Raw genomic sequence first — 17,057 nt, forward strand, 5'->3', positions numbered from 1 at the left:
TCACTTAATGAACATCTAAACTTTCCAAAAAGATCTTAATTAGAATTCCGCTATCCTAAAACTTTTGTTTTTACTCATATGACCATTCCGATGATTTGACGTCACTGCAGTGGTGGGAATGGTGGGAAAAGTAAAGAATACGGCTCTGTAGAAGTGAGCTGATAGTGGTGAAATCTTTAATAGAAGTATATCAGTGTTAAAATGTGTACATTTTTTCTTTCAAAAATGATTAAATCTTTGACCGTAGAGCAGATAATGGACTAGTTTACTATTGGGAAAAAGGTTGCTAATGTTCATTTATCAGCAGCACACCAACCAAGAAGATGAAAACATGTAAGTGTGTTTTGCAAGCATGCCTTTCATCTTCTATGCTCAAGGATTAGAGGGACAGCCAAAAATAGAGGGGGCAAAGGCCTTACATCGTGGCGCTTTATATATTAACTTGTTAAAACAAAACTTGTTACTTTACCTGAAAATTAACTCCTGTGAAATTCTGTTTCTTGTATTGATTGTAGCTCAGGTGGTTTACCAGAAAATCAACACACACTCAGTCTATCGCAGTGTCTGCATTGCACTACATTATGACCAAGAATTCAACATTAAGTGGGGGATCGACTCCTGCTTATGTTCAAACTTAATTGTAATGTCTAAGTGGAAATAAGGCTATGGTTTGGATGCTAGTCCTTGAGGAGAACCCTTGTATTATATTTATAAAGCAGCATAACATATTTTAAGACCCAAGCTAAGGGAGGAATGGAAAAGGACATTTTTTGTTAATAGGGATGATTGCAAGTAGAGGTACAGAAAATGGACAAAAAAGATTTGGAATTAACTAGAGAAAATTAACTAAGGATGGAACCAAGGTATTGGAATAAATGACTAAACAGAGAAAGGTAATAAAGTGGGATAAAGCCAAGCAGAAGTTTGAATGGTGTTTTCTTCCTTTCCCTGCTCCCTGGGTGGACGTTTTTAGTAGGGGGTGTGCATGTAGATTGTCAGCAGTAGTCAAGTTTAAAACAAGTGAACTAATGTATATTATACAATGTCTCCTCCTATTGTTTGGAATATAATTCTCAAAAGTTCAAGAGAAAACAGAGGGGCTGTAGCTAACTACATCAAAGTGTGGACTATTTTATCTCACAAAAAGTGGAAGAATACAAAGTAAAGCAAACAAAAACCTAAAAAATAACAACAACACAAACATAACACAATACAAAACTAACATCATTGTATAATAGCAATTACCTACGGCTGGGTGTGGGTAATGCTGGATTTACCCACGGTTGGCTTTGTTTGGTCACTCGGGCTTCACCCTCATGACCAAACCACGCCAGCCATGGGTAAATCCAGCATTACCCACAGCCAGCCGTGGGTTATTGCTATATTAACAATGTTAACATCATTTTGTTAATAATAGACAGTATTAGAAAGGGCTAGGACTTATTCACTGCTAAGTCAATTAGTTATAGAAGCCAGACATGAAAAAAGTCTAGACACATTAAGAAGTAATGTGTGTTAATTGGACGCCTACAAAAGGCATGATAGACTTGACCTGAGTTAATAAAATATAAAAATGGTTCAAATTAAAGAGACAAACTATTACCACTGAATTAGCAGAAAACTAGTTTAGACTAAAGATGAAGAAAACAAGTCATTTGCAGAGGGAGAAAGAACAGCCATCTTGTAGTATTAGCTAATGACATGCATGCATGCACTGTAAAGAGATGGCAGGGACATACTTGGTATATGTTGCATTAATAATGTTTCATCTTTATAGAGGTTTTTGAGCCACTTCAGCATATCTTCCTTAGAAACACATGTAAAACAAAGATTGGGTGGTACATGTAATTTGAATTAATTGATACTATCAAGAATACTCCAGCAGTTACACCTAATGAGTTGATTAGATACCTAAAATTATTTAATTAATAATGTCAGGTTTTATATACATACTAGATGCTGGAGCTTACCACCATTATTGTATTATTTATCATAGCAGATTTAATCAGTAAAGATGATTTGCAAGAAATTCTTATGTTAGTAAGTTTCACCTGTATTATGGTCAGAGCTATCCTAAAAACAGTTTGTGCAATATATATTTATTTCACTTTTTTTCTTTAGTTTATATATTTTTCTTCTTAAGAACTATCATAAACTGAAACAAAAATCCAGATTTGCATACAAAATAAGTTAAGGTAGTATTAAGGTCAAATTTTGTGTGCACATGAATAAACAATCCGAGCATATTTGTCATAGTAAATTATTTAAATTACATATTTTAATGCAAGAAAATTAAAGTCATTAATTATATTTTCATGCCCCTTGCCTTCATCTTTCATTCTAGGTGCTTTAATAAAGTCTTTGCTGAGGAAAGTCACACTTTATCATGATGTGCTTCGATATATAAACTACATGCATAAAGAATTTAAAGGTGTCATGCAGCTTCAATTAACCCAGAGTAGAGGCTGCAAATGAAAGAGCTATATAAACAAGAGAGTTCAAAACCAGTAAACAAAAGTTTTGCATACGCTCAGTCTATATCATTAAAATATAATTATACAGATCATTCTCTAAGACAGCTCTCAAATGCTGTTTGTCTAGAGTATATTTAGCAAAGTATAAGGTAAGCAATGCTTTTTTTCCTTCATTCATTTATTTTTAATGTACTCTAAATCTACTGAGGAACATGTGAGCAGTAGAGCTTATCCTGTCATATGGGATGTAAGACAGAGGATTAGTCTTAGATGAAACTGAACTTTATCGTGTATACACATTCACCACACACATACCAGACACAAACCTTTAGGTGATTTGAATCTCATGAATTCAATTACTACATGCCTTCAGGATATGGGAGGAAGCAGAAGCAGACAGAAAAAAATCAGTAGAGACACAGATAGTGCATGTATGCTGATTCTACAATGTAGACATTCCTGTAGATAATACATTTCCCAGATAACCAGCTGCTCTGATGCACTAAATGCAATGTATATTTACATGCATATAGTAATGACACTGTAGGTGTAGCAGATGTGATGTGAGGTGTAGGTGATATGACTCAGCACTTTTACTGTATGCATACATTAGAGTATTGTTATTCACTGAACACACAAGGATCATCACATATTACAGCAACATATCAAATTTCTTATTAGAGTGAATTTTAGTATCAGACCCTAGCAAATTCATCACCACAGGTAAAATGTCAAACTATCTCATCTCACAATCTATACATGCAGACATCGCGCACATCCAGTTAAACAGCATATGTATAAAACAACACACAAACTGTCCAAGTTTAACCCAGAAATATTCATTACTACCATATTATTTATTAAGTGTAACATCCTAAAAATCCTCCCTATAGATGTGCTGTAAATTAATTCTAAACAACTCTAATAATTACACCCCCCTCGAGGGAAAAGACTAAAAACAAATAATGCAATTTGGCTATCCATAAAAAGTGGATTGCTAATGCAGGATAGATAAAAAGTGTGGAAAGAATGGCAAAAACATAAAAACATCACAATATCTCAAAAACCTCAGAATGTTCTACATCTGAACTAAAAAAGTAAATACATGAATTCAAAAAAGTATAACAACTTTCACATCAGTAGAAAATACAACCCTATGGAATTATGATCAGCCATTAAATAAATCTTATATCCCAGCCAAAAATTCAACCCTGACATCTTTCTCAATAATTCAACATTTGAAACTGCAGTCGAATTAAACTCTTATAGCAGAGCATCTTTAATCATGGATTCCCCAACATCTAATCCCAACCCTGCTCAATAGGCACATGTCACTAGATCCAGTTTCACCTTCAAACCTGTGCCCACAACCTATATAAAACCATTTTTAAACTCAAAGTATGCTTTACTTCAGCTGATGACCTTCCAAGTAAGCACCTTAAAATAGCAGCCAATAGCATTGCTTATACTGTTTCAAGCCTTATAAATAGGTCAATCCAGGAATCCCATGCTCCCTCTCTCTGGAAAAAATCAAACATTACCTCTCTATACAAATTAAAACAATAAGTGAGAAGGTTACTGAAAAACAAATCAGTAAAAACAAAATGAAAACTCCAGCAAAGCTAGAACTTCCACTAAGTGACCTCCTAAACCTCTTGCATCAGAGGCACATGGGATATATGCAAATGATTTTTATGAACATCAGGTGTTTCTGCTAATTGGCGATTCTGAATGCCCATGACTTGTTTCATCATTTTAATGGACAATTTTAGACCAATAAAGTCAAACCCCACTAGCTGTGGATATGCATATGTCGGCCTTGTTATGACCTCATCACCACAGCACAAGCAGAGTTTTTACTGATTGGTTTTTCAGTGACCTTCTCACTTATTGTTTTAGTTTGTTGTTTGGGATATTTTTGTAGTGAACCTAATGATAATGGACATCAGCTGGGTCAGCCTTGTGTTTCTAATGCTTAGTCAAACACTCTGCTTGTGCTGTGCTGATGAGGTCATAACAAGGTCGAAATATGCATATCCACAGCTAGTGAGGTTTGGCTTTATTGGCCTGAAATTGTCCATTAAAACAACGAAACAAGTCATAGCCATTCAGAATCGCCAATTAGCTGAAACACCTGATGTTCATAAGGATCATTTGCATATATCCCATGTGCCTCTGATACAAAAGGTTTGGGAGGCCACTCAGTAGAAGTTCTAACTTTGCTGGAGTTTTCATTTTGTTTTTACTGATTGTTTTTTCAGTGACCTTCTCACTTATTGTTTTAGTTTGTTGTTTGGGATATTTTTTGCAGTGACCCTAATGATAATGGACATCAGCTGGGTATAAAAGCCCTGTGTTTCTAATGCTTAGTCAAATACTCTGCTTGTGCTGTGCTGATGAGGTCATAACAAGGACAAAATATGCATATCCACAACTAGTGGGGTTTGACTTTATTGGCCTGAAATTGTCCATTAAAATGACAAAACAAGTCATGGGCATTCTGAATCGCCAATTATCTGAAATACCTGATGTTCATAAGGATCATTTGCATATATCCCTTGTGCCTCTGATACAAGAGGTTTGGGAGCTCACTCATTGGAAGTTCTAGCTTTGTTGGAGTTTTCATTTTGTTTTTACTAATTTTTTCTCTATACAACGAGGAAATTCAGCAGGCATCACTAAGTTTAGACCTCTAGCAATTTTATCCCCCCTCCAAAATACTTGAAAAATGCATTCAAAAACAATTTTTTAGACTGTGTCCTGCAGGAAGAACTCCTTTCCCCCATGCAACATGGCTTCTCTACCTCTACAGTACTATAACTGCACTTATATCCTTTACAGATAATGTCAGTAAAGCTAGAGATAACAGCAAACTATTCTCCTCCTTATTTCTATACTTGACTTAAGCCTTCAACATGCTTTGTCATGGTTAACTTCAACATCAAATGTCTTCACTAGATCTATCTCATCCCATCCTTCTATGATTCAAAGGTTACTTGTTCAACAGATGTCAGGAAGTAGAATGGCACTCTACCCTCTCTCCATACCTCCTTGTCACCATTGTTGTATCACGAGGCTTTATCCTTGGTCCCCTCCTCTTTAACATTCTCACTGACACTCTCTACACATACACACAACAGGCCTCCCTAATACTCTACACTCATATGCACATCAGACAACCTGGCCCATCTCCAAACAATTACTCAGGAAACTTTAACAGCTTTACCTCCAGGCATTACAAAAACCAAAGCTTGAACAATGCTATAATAAAATGGCTAAATTCCCCTTTCAGAACCCACCACTGTATAGCACTAAAACACCTAAGTTGGTTTGAACTACCCCATCAACTAACAAATACATAGCTTCTCACCGCCTTTAAAGTTATTCAAAATTCATACGCTTGTCCAGCACTAAATACCATTCTACATAATTATGTTCCCACATGGTCATTATGATTCAATGACCAAAAACTCCTTTCTGTCCACAAACTTATAAATATGCTGGGTATGGTCTGTACTCGTACTATGTTGCTAAGGCCTAGAACTCATCACCTATATCCATCTGGTCAATGCCCTACCTCTAGTCCTTTAAAAACATTCTGAAAAACTTTCACATCAGATGAAAAAGATAGATCTAAAATATACAATCTAAACAAGTATAGGTGTAGGACAGATCCCTGTAAGACACCTTGACTGTAACCAAGAATTTCACCTGTCCAATTGCTGCATGATACTGGCTATGTCGCATGTGTAAGCCATGCTGCTATCCATCTTATAAAGAGTACATTAATACCTAGTTTTAATTTATTGATCTGTGTTTTGTGCATGACCTTGGCAAAGGCTGAAGTTAAAACAATATAAATTACAGCACAACTTTTCATACATAGTTCTTAATACATTGTTGTAGAACTTCATGCTACAGGTTGTAATAGATATTTTCAACATATGCTTGCTGACATATGGTTTCAAGTCCCAGCCTTTCCAGTTCTGACATTAACTTATCCAGTATTACCTTCTCCTTCTCCATTATTTTTCCATAACATGGAAGTAGATTTAAGGATCTATATGGGTCTGGGTTTGTCCTACTCCACTTTCCCTTAAAGACAGGTTTAATAAGTGCATGTCTCCAATGTTGAAGCATCTCCCCATATTTAAATGATCTAGTAAACAATGGATAAAACGGTATTATAATTTCTTGTTTAAGCGTTCTCAAGTCATTACTACTAATTCTGTCTCCACACTGTACTTTGTTTGGATCTAGTTTTGAAAATTCTTTCAATATAGTCTAATTTGATTTTAGTATCTGAAGTTGCCTGGATATCACTAGGACAAGTTATCATGCCCTTTGTGTAGCCAAAGTGTTTTTTGCATAAGATTTTGTAAAGATATCTAGAATCTACACACAGTTTATCACTTGTATGTCTTTACTCTTTCCACATCTTATGTATCTATAAAATAGTTTTCTATTATGCTCAATATCTTTATATGCATTTTCTTCAAATTACTCTTGTTGTCTCACTATGTTTAATTTGTTTGTCCAGCTTACAGTTTTCAAAGCTGTACTTCAACCACTTTTTCATTTCTTAAAGTTTTTGCCTCTCATGTTAATCAAGTATCTTATTCTTGTGGAAATATATCCTCCTGATGTTGGCTACCTAGCCTGATGTTAAACATTTTTTTATTCTTTGCATTTAAACAAATTCTATTTCAAAACTTTACACATTCCTTCTATGTTTTTGTACTTTGGTTTAAATTTCAGTTTGGCAGAACTATCTAGCAACTAATTAATCTTTATAACCTCATTATCACTGCACATTAATGATGGAATACTTGACATGAAGTACCAGTTATTTCTATAGGAAAACAAACAATGTCTAGTATGTTCTATTTGGTGGCGAGATTCTTTACAATCTGAAGCAATTATAGTTCCTGAACATACATTGTGAATAATTTCCTTGCTAATGTTGTACAATCAGTATTACTTCAGTCACTTTCTGGTAAATTTAAGTCCCTAGTCACTATTATTCTTCCTTCTTGTGTTTCATGCAAAAAATGCATGAATTTCTCTAGGTCATCAGCACTTGAATTTGGTGGTCTGTATAATCCAACAACTGTTATATGTTTTGGGGTTGTCTTTATTGTCACAGTTACACAATCTATAATATTGGTGGTATCATTGAACAAGTAATAAGCCGAGGTTTCATAACTATCTTTAATCCCTGTCATAACACCTCCACTAAATTTTTTTTGTTAGAATGTCTGTTACAGTTAAAACATTTATACCCTGGCAGAAATGGTTTTCAGTCATTGTTCGTTAACCACATTTCACAACAAATAACAACATCAGTTATGTTGGAACCTAGCAAATTTTTGAATAAAAAAAAAAATTATTAATGCTCCTAGCATTAACAATCATCAGAGATGGGTCAAATATTGCTATTGGTGAGCTATTAAATTTTCAACCTGTCAAAAATCCTGCCTTGTGTTGGCAAATATTGCAAAATACCAGCTGCAAAAATTCTCTTTCCTGATCTTGACAAGTACATGCCATCCTGTCTGAACATGTCCCCATGTGTGTTATCCCAAGGCTTATTTACAGATACAGACACCTTTTTATACTCAATACATCACACTCCAGCATAATACCAGGGATTTGGACTCATAATGATGTGTTGTAGGACCTCAAAACCCATCAGCATTTCTGCTGGCCAAGCTACATGTGTGGGTCAAAGCATATTGAAATTATCTAAGGGATGTTACCCTCTAGCATAACTTGATACAACCATCAGTTTGACTACACAGCCATTACAATGGTGTGTGATCAGCTACCAGATAAAATAGTTACTTAATAAGTAGCTATTAAAGGAAAACACGGTTGACTCTCTCTCTCTCTTTCTGTGATATAATATCTTCTTTCTGCATGAATTAACTTTCTGCTGATATAGCATATACAGAGCTCCGCATTTTGAATTTCTTAGGATAGCACTGCTCCAAAACATAACAGAGACTCATTGGTATGTAGGAAAATTCTTTATTAACCTTAGGAGTCACTAACAAAATATCAGAACATAGAATCCTATGTAGTTCATTAATTGCTCTGCATGTCTCAAGAGACCAATGCAGCCTGAAAGGAGGTTTCGCTCTTTGAAGATCTGTCAAAGAACAGGTAATAATCCCAAAATTAGACTAAAACTTCATGTAGTCCACAGCTATTGCAAGAAATAATTTCAGCTTTCTTTTAGTGAGAACTAAATGCCATTTTTATAGCCTTTATTTGTGTGTGTGTGTGTGTGTGTGTGTGTGTGTGTGTGTGTGTGTGTGTGTGTGTGTGTGTGTGTGTGTGTGTGTGTGTGTGTGTGTGTGTGTGTGTGTGTGTGTGTGTACGTGTGCGCGCGTGTGTGTGTGTGTGTGTTGTCCTATCAATTCTCTTCCTATACAGCATCCTAATTACTTGGCTTCTGCCTATCTGTCTTACAGTTTCTATCATAAGCTGTACTTTTGGCAGTTGAGACTATCAGTCCTCTGAATAGATGACCATGTCACGAAAAGTTTGCTACAGCATATTGGGAATGAAGCTTCAGTATTTTATCAATCATCTTCCAAAATGTGGCTGGAGCTGCATGCAGGCAAACTAGTAGCACTGTGTACTGAAATCAACCATCTGGTATTACAAAGGATGTCTCTTCCGTGGCTGTAAGGAAAGCAATGCCTGCTAGTATCCCTTTGTCATGTCTGGTCAGGTCATCAGTTCTGTGTATGGGAACGCTATTGATCTTTGAATATTATTCTGTTACCCAAAGTCATTAGTCAATCTAATATTTCCATTAGGTCGAGGAAATAGCACTATTGGACTTCTTCATTCACTTTGTGACTCTTATTATTCCTAGCTTAAGCACCTTTTGAACTTCTCTTACTGTTGTGTAAGTTTAGTACTCTACAACAGCCTTTCTCAGAATGCAGTCTGCAGCCCACTGGTGGACTGAGAGGATTTCCTTGTAGGCTGCAAATTTTATTACTAAATAAATATCTGATCTGGCCTCTTCTTACTAAGTGCTGTTCATGTGTAGGGCATTCATATTTCTGTCATGTACCTGATGGGCTCTGGGTTTAAGGTGGACCAAGTAGCTCATCACCCAGCATCCCACAACCGTGCATCATTCCCCGTGATATGGCCAGATAGTAGTACACTTGCACTGAACTGAAAGTTGTTTATAATTGTATAGTGAGAAAAACCATGATTACTGTGCATGCCAAATCATTACTTTTATCAATGTTGCTGGAAGCGTAGTCCAAATAGTTGTCTGTTTGCATCTCATGTTTGAGAGGATTGAGAGTTTATATGTGTCAATATTCACTGTAAGTCTATTAATTAAAATTTGGTTTATTAAATTTTACTTATTTATCTATCACTATTACTTTAAATAAAATATTTTTAGTGATAAAATTATGGAGCACTGGATTAAAACTGGTACTTTGAAGTGCAATGCTGATGAAAGTTGTGAAGAGAATAGTGAAAAAATATTCAAAATAGTGAAGACACAAACAACAGTCAAGATAAACATGTGCAAAACAGTGAGGATACAATAAATATAAACACTCAAGTCAAAAATGTGCTAAATGTAAATGATTATTATCTTGTTTGCGAAAATGATGACTGTGAAAAGATTCTCTAAGTGGGTGTTGCAATGAACAGTAATCAACAAGACAATAAAATGACAGCTGGAAAGAAAAACCAAAAAAGTAAAGAGAAAGTGTGACAGTGATTTTTTAGAATTGGGATTTTCCTGGATAGGAAATAAAAAAGATCCCACCCCACACCGTTTTGTGTTACAAAACTCTTCCCAATGAGATAATGAAATTCTGTAAATTAAAGTGTCATTTTGAAGCTTAAACACAAGGAGTGCATTGAAAAACCTTTACAATTTTTTCAGAACAAATGCAAAGAGATTAATCACAATGAGAATTGAATGCACGTTATTGCTACTGGTGAAGAAAATGCCAACACTAGAGAGGCTTCATGCAGAATTTTGCTACTGGTGGCTAGATGCTTGAAAGATTGCACTGTAGCAGAACTTGATAAATCCCACTGGAAAAGTAATGACCAAGATTATACTTGGGGGGGGGCAAAAAATCTCAAAAGTACCCCTTTATAATGATGCAATTAAATGTCGAATAACATGCATGGCTGAAAATGTGAAATGTCAGCTGTTATTGCATTTACATCAGAATATGTACTTTTCGCTTCAACTTGATGAGTCTACCAATTTGGTTGGTGAAGCTCATTTCCTTGCATATGTCAGATATGAATATTTAGGAAAAGTGCACAGTGAAGTTTTTTCTGACGAATCCTGCCTGGTAGGATTACAGGAGGACTTATTTTCTTTTCTTACTGAAAAGATTTTATTTAATTTTCATTAAAGAGGAATTTGAATTATTATTAGATAGGAAATTAAACCTATCTTATTGGTTAACAACACATATACAAATATAAAAACTTAACAAACCAACAGTACCAACTATTTACATAGGTACTTAAGTTAAAGGGCACAAAGAGTAAAAATAAAACACATAAAATGAAGTCTTCAAAGTATAATAGGAAATCATACAGTAGATAAGTCATTCTTGTACAATATTTCTACCACCTTTTGGCAAGAGATATAATAAGATGTAATGATGTAATCTTTTCTGTTATTTTCCTGATAGTTTTTAACTCCATCTGAGATACATTCAACACAAAACTTCTGAAGTCCTTAAAAGATGGAGATGCTTCACTCTTCCAGTTGGTTGTAACTTGCATGCAATAGCCAAAAGATTCCAAAGAAGTGAATCATTTGCTCTGGGTACACATTGTGGAATAGGAGCATTAAACATAATTAATGATTTAGACGACTGAAACTTTTCATTAAAAACTATTTTCAAAAAGTAGTTTTCTTTGTTCCAACATACTTTAAACAACTGACAATCAAAAAACATGTTGCCAGTCTGCCTTTAATTTTGCTTTACACCTAAAACACTCAATGTCTTGTTTAAACATTAATCCTAACCTATCAGGTATCAAAAACAACTTATCAAGAAATTTCCATGCAAATAACTTCCATTGGATTGACAAGGATATACACTTAGGGGAAACAAGTATCCATCTTTTTTTCATTTTCATCAGGAGCTCTATTATTAATTAATTTGTAATAGTCCCCAAAATTATCTTTATAATATACTTTCATGCTTTTAACTAGTTTATAAATTTTAGATAAACACCCTTTTCCCTGAACATGATTTGTTAAATAAACAATATATTCAATAAATTTAAGGACCTTTTGTCTAATGGTTGGACTCATTAATTATAATTTATTTATAATATATTGCTTTAAGTACTGTATTGGTAATCACATTCTACTATCTAGAGCAAATGTATGCATAACTTGTTCCAGTGTTAGAAATTTACCAGTATGTAACAAATGATCCTAAAAAAAAAGTTCCTTTTCCTCAAGAGCTTTAATTGTGGCCATATCAAATGTATAAATACAAACCTTAGTACAGGCAATGGGATAAAACAAAAAAGACCATACCTTAATATATGGATTCTTATTTAGATAAGCATAAACAGTTTTATTGTTTCAGTTATAAATTTAGAAGTTATATGTTTCTTTTTATCAAAGGATATGTATTCTCTCACTATCTTGAAGAAATGATTGGATATCAAATCTGCATATTACCATGACACTGAATGACTTGATTGCAACCAAATGTTTTCATGGATTTGTTTCCATCTGGCTGTATAAGAGGCATTCAGTCACAAGGATAAGGTCATTATAGTAGATGATAAGAAATAAATCTCTATATCAGGGACATGTGTATCCCCTGCTTCTCAGTCATGCAGGTGAAGATTAATAGCTATTCTGGATCTACTATTAAACCATAGAAAGTTTAACATCAACTTGTTAAATTGTTTTATATTTTGTTAAGAAGGGAAATAGAAACTGTTTGCATAAAATCTAACAGTTTCAGAAATTTAATCATTTTAATTATGTATAAGCTGTCCTCCATTTAAAGAAGAACTTATTCCATTTTTGTATGAGACGTTTTATATGATTTAAAATGTTATTATAGTTACAAGATAGTGTTTCACTTGTATCTTTAGTTGATAAAACCTCTAAATATTTAATTTTATTATCAGAAACAAGATATTGAGAGAATTTCTTATTCAAATTCATTTTGTCAGAGTTCAATAACAATTGTGTTTTGTTTCCATTGAATTTAAGTCCAGAGAAAGACTAAAAGTGTCAAATTGACTTCAATAAAGCATCTAATAATCTAAGATTGCTATTTAGAGTAAGCAAGACATCATCAGCAGAGAGCCAAACCTTCATTTCTAGGTTATTACCACTCTGTAAACCTTTAATGCTTGAATTATTTCTAATATAGTATGCAAAAATAAGCAAGGCTTGCAGTTCTTTCTTCGTAGACTGGTCCTGTACACTGCCTTTGAAGTAACTCATCTTGTGGAAATATTAGTGTCCCTTTTGAAAAGATTTTGACAGAAAAATCAGCAAATAAAGAAATGATATTCCAATATAGTCATACAGGAACTATAATAAATATTAATCCATAAGTTTGACAAGTTAACTGGTTCCAGTTTGTAATATTTTCTATCAGAAATGCATATTAGATAACAGAGCTGAGAGAAAGTGTTGTTAACCAGCCAACATCTTGGCAATGCCCTGGGAGCAGATATTTTCAAAGCATTAAATGATTTTGTGATAAATAATAAAGTTGATTGGACAAGATGTGTCCGTCTTTGCACTAATGGTGCTGCAGCAATGACAGTCAAAAGGAAGAGGCTCTCTGCATGTGTTAAATCTGTTGCACCATTGGTAACAGTAATGCACTGTAGCATTCATCATGTACAAAGTGTTGCTAAGAATATGCCAAATGGCCTTAAAACAGTTATGAATGAAGCAGTAAAAATTATAAACCACATCAAAGGCCGCCCTTTGAATGCATGTATTTTTAAAATATTATATGACAAAATGGGGAGCTAACACATGCAACTTTTATTTCATACTGAAGTTCACTGGCTTTCCCATGGAAAAGTACTTACACATTTCATTGAATTGTGATACAAGATCAAAATCTACCTCCATGATAGTGAATGTCCAGTGTTTCACCTTTCTGATCACATGCATAATTTCTCCTGCCTTCTAAACTGGCATACCTAGCTGATATTTTCAGCATCTTGAATGGTGTGTACCTTGCCTTGCAAGGAAAAGATGTCCCCATCTTTATTGTTCAAGATAAGGTCAGAGTAATATGTGTGAAAATGGCTGAAACATCTTGGCAAACAAGACTTTGAGAGTTTTACTACACTGAATGATTTATTGATGACGACTGGTGAAAAAATTTCTGAGATGATCATCAAAGACTTGAAAGAGCACTTATGAGGACTTTGCAGCCAGTTCAAAAAATATTTTCCATAACCAGAAACAGGATTTGAGTGGATTAGGAGTCATTTTACAAGCTTGGAATGCATAAAAAAACACTGAGGGGAAGCTGCCCTCAAATGAGATACCCCGGGATTCAGCAAATTCCATGCAGGAATAGTCCATGCAGGAATAGCTTATTCCTGCATGGAAAAGACCATTCCCGTGCAGCACAGCAGCATTCCATGCATATGTATGAAAGTGCACTGCCGTTCTCTAAAATGGACAATGTCCTGTGTGCGAGTGCAGGGTGCATGTCTGAAAGCAGTGCTCTAACAATACACATGCCCCCTGAACTCCAGAATTGCTGTTTGACAATTCAAAATGAGAGAGGATACCTCTCAACCCCATAGAGCATAAACACTGGCCAAAATTGAAAATGTTGGGGGGACAAATAGGGACACTTTTTAAATATAACTCTTACAAACAGCAAGTTGATAGAATACCAGGTTTTGCATTAGCATAAATTTTCAAAGGATGTGCAGACTTAAACTCAACTGTTCATCATATACACATCTGAAAATTTACACTAATGCCATACCTGTTATACCATCAAAATGAAACAAAATTGAACCACATATATTTTAATTCTTTTTTTATTTCGGGCCGCAATAAAGTTTAAGCATAGCTGAGCTGGTGTGCGCTTCTTGAACCTGTGCTTAACATAGCTTAACTATTTGAAGGAGTTAGATAGGAAAATAACAGCTACGCAATTAATCTGAAATACGGTAGTGATTAGCACTGCAGCTTAGCATGTAGGCATTCACAGTTTGAGCACCGATGAAGTCCTTTCACTTTTATATGTGAAAGCAGCTGTAAAAGTCATATGTTGTAATAAATGAGGTAGTAAATAAAATTTATTACACAAGGCAGTGTAGCAGATCCAGAAATGAAATGTCAGTTCAGAAAATATGTGAAACCCCCATATAAACACATGTGCCCCATACAGTATAGTAACACAGGAATAAATGTAATGAAATCACATAGAGGGATGTCAGGGAAGGTAAACAGTTAGAATATGTCAGAAATGATGAATTAATCCCATACAGCTGATAGTCTATAAAATATATATATATATATATACACCAACTCCGAAATTGCACTACAGTGAGGAAAGGGCATATTTCCCGATCCTCACTGTATCACAATCTCATCATTTAGACTTACCAGCAAGACTTCCTGGTCTCCACTAGGGAACTGCTGAACATGGGGAACTTGTCGGTGAAATGCCATGTCACTATTCTGGCATTTTGGCATTCTGTGCTGTTGGTCTTATGGTGTCAATATTGTGCTTGTCGGTTAAGTGAGCTGTCGGTTTACTCAAGTAGACCCATATATATATATATATATATATATATATATATATATATATATATAGAGAGAGAGAGAGAGAGAGAGATGCAAACACATGCAACCTGTGGGTCATGCTTCTGCACCGTAGAAGTCTAAATCTGAAAATGCACTCATTGGAAATATTCCTTAAAATTGGGAAAACATGACATCTGTGCTGTAAGAAAGACCTGGTTAAAGGCAGCAAGAAGCACTCCTGCACTACCAGTCTATAACTCATTCCAGTCCTTTTGGCTGCAGAACTTGGATTGAAGCTCCAAAGGTGGTGGTATTTCCATATTCATTAAGGATGCACACACCTCAAGAGTGGTAGACCAGCATTATGCATTACAGATCCTGCAGCTGTAGCTAACATTGGGTAAGACAGTTGTTCAAGTTGTAGCCTGCTATAGGTCCCCAAACATGTTCCTCAACTTACACTCCATGACCCTAAACACCTTGGAGAATATTAGTGCCCATCCTAACACTCGTATATTGGTTGACTTCAACTACCCCCTCATTAACTGGGAAAGCTACTCATGTACTGATGCACATGCCCATCACATTGACCTGGTCCTTGCTAACATGGGTGAATGTTGCTGTACACCAATAATCAACTCCTCCCCTGTTATATCTGACTGCAAATTAATCACCTGTGGAAATCCACAGCTCCACTCCCCGCACAGGTAACCACCATGAAAAGCCTTTCCAAAGTTAACTATGCCCTCCTAAAAACAGAGGTGGCTAACCTCATGGCAGACATGCAAATGGAGACAAGTTGCATGACTGCTGAATCAAACAACAATGCACTATGAACACGGACAGAAATGCATGGATACCACCATACCCAATAAAACCAGGACCTTCACCTTCAAAAAAAGGAAGCCAATCTGGTGGTCTCAGGCCATAAAGAAACTGTACAACAGAAGGAGGGAACTGATATGGAATAAGGTGAAGTCTCAAGACTGGAAAAAAAACCTTAACCATCTCAATTAAAAGTTGAGATCCCTCATCAAATATTACAAAGTTAGCTGTGAAAACAGAATGGGAGCACGTAGTAAAGACAACCACAAGGCCTCATAGTTATGTAAAGAATCTCCATGGCAATGCTCTGAGCTACTAGACAATAGTACCTCCTAGACTGAGCCAACAGATATTGCCAATATACTGGCTGACATACTGAGTGCAAACTTTACCCCTCTCTCCCCTCCAAAGGACCAGTCACAATACCAGTACACTGCCAGGCACCCAGTATTACTTCTGCACAGGTTAAAACACCATTGTCCAAAATCAAGAATACAGCTTCTATGGGACCTGACAATATTCCTGGCTTCTACATGAACTACAGACTGACCTGATACCTCACCTGTGTGCCCTGTTCAAGCACAGACTCACCTCAGGCTTTGTACCTACTGAATTGTGTACTGCTACAGTCATCCCTCTCCACAAATGGGGTGTGAGTACAGACCCTGAGAAATAGCACCCAAAGTGCCTGACAAGTCTGTTATGCAAAGCTGTGGAATACATCATCATACACCTAATAAACAGGGATATGGGAATCTGCAGACTCAGGATCCCACACAGTTTACTTTTGTGAAGGGTAGGTCATACCTGCTCAATCAACCTGGTCAACTTCTTGGATTCAGTCACCTAAGCTGTGGATGAATGCAAGGTGGCACATACAGGCTACCTTGATCTGGCCAAAGCCTTTGATAACATTCCCCACTCAAGAATCATGCAAACACTCACTAAGCTAGGCATCAACCCCTGTATTACTA

Source organism: Protopterus annectens, chromosome 10.part0, assembly GCF_019279795.1.
Source record: "Protopterus annectens isolate FY-2018-M chromosome 10.part0, PAN1.0, whole genome shotgun sequence".
In the NCBI taxonomy this organism is placed as follows: Eukaryota; Metazoa; Chordata; order Ceratodontiformes; family Protopteridae; genus Protopterus; species Protopterus annectens.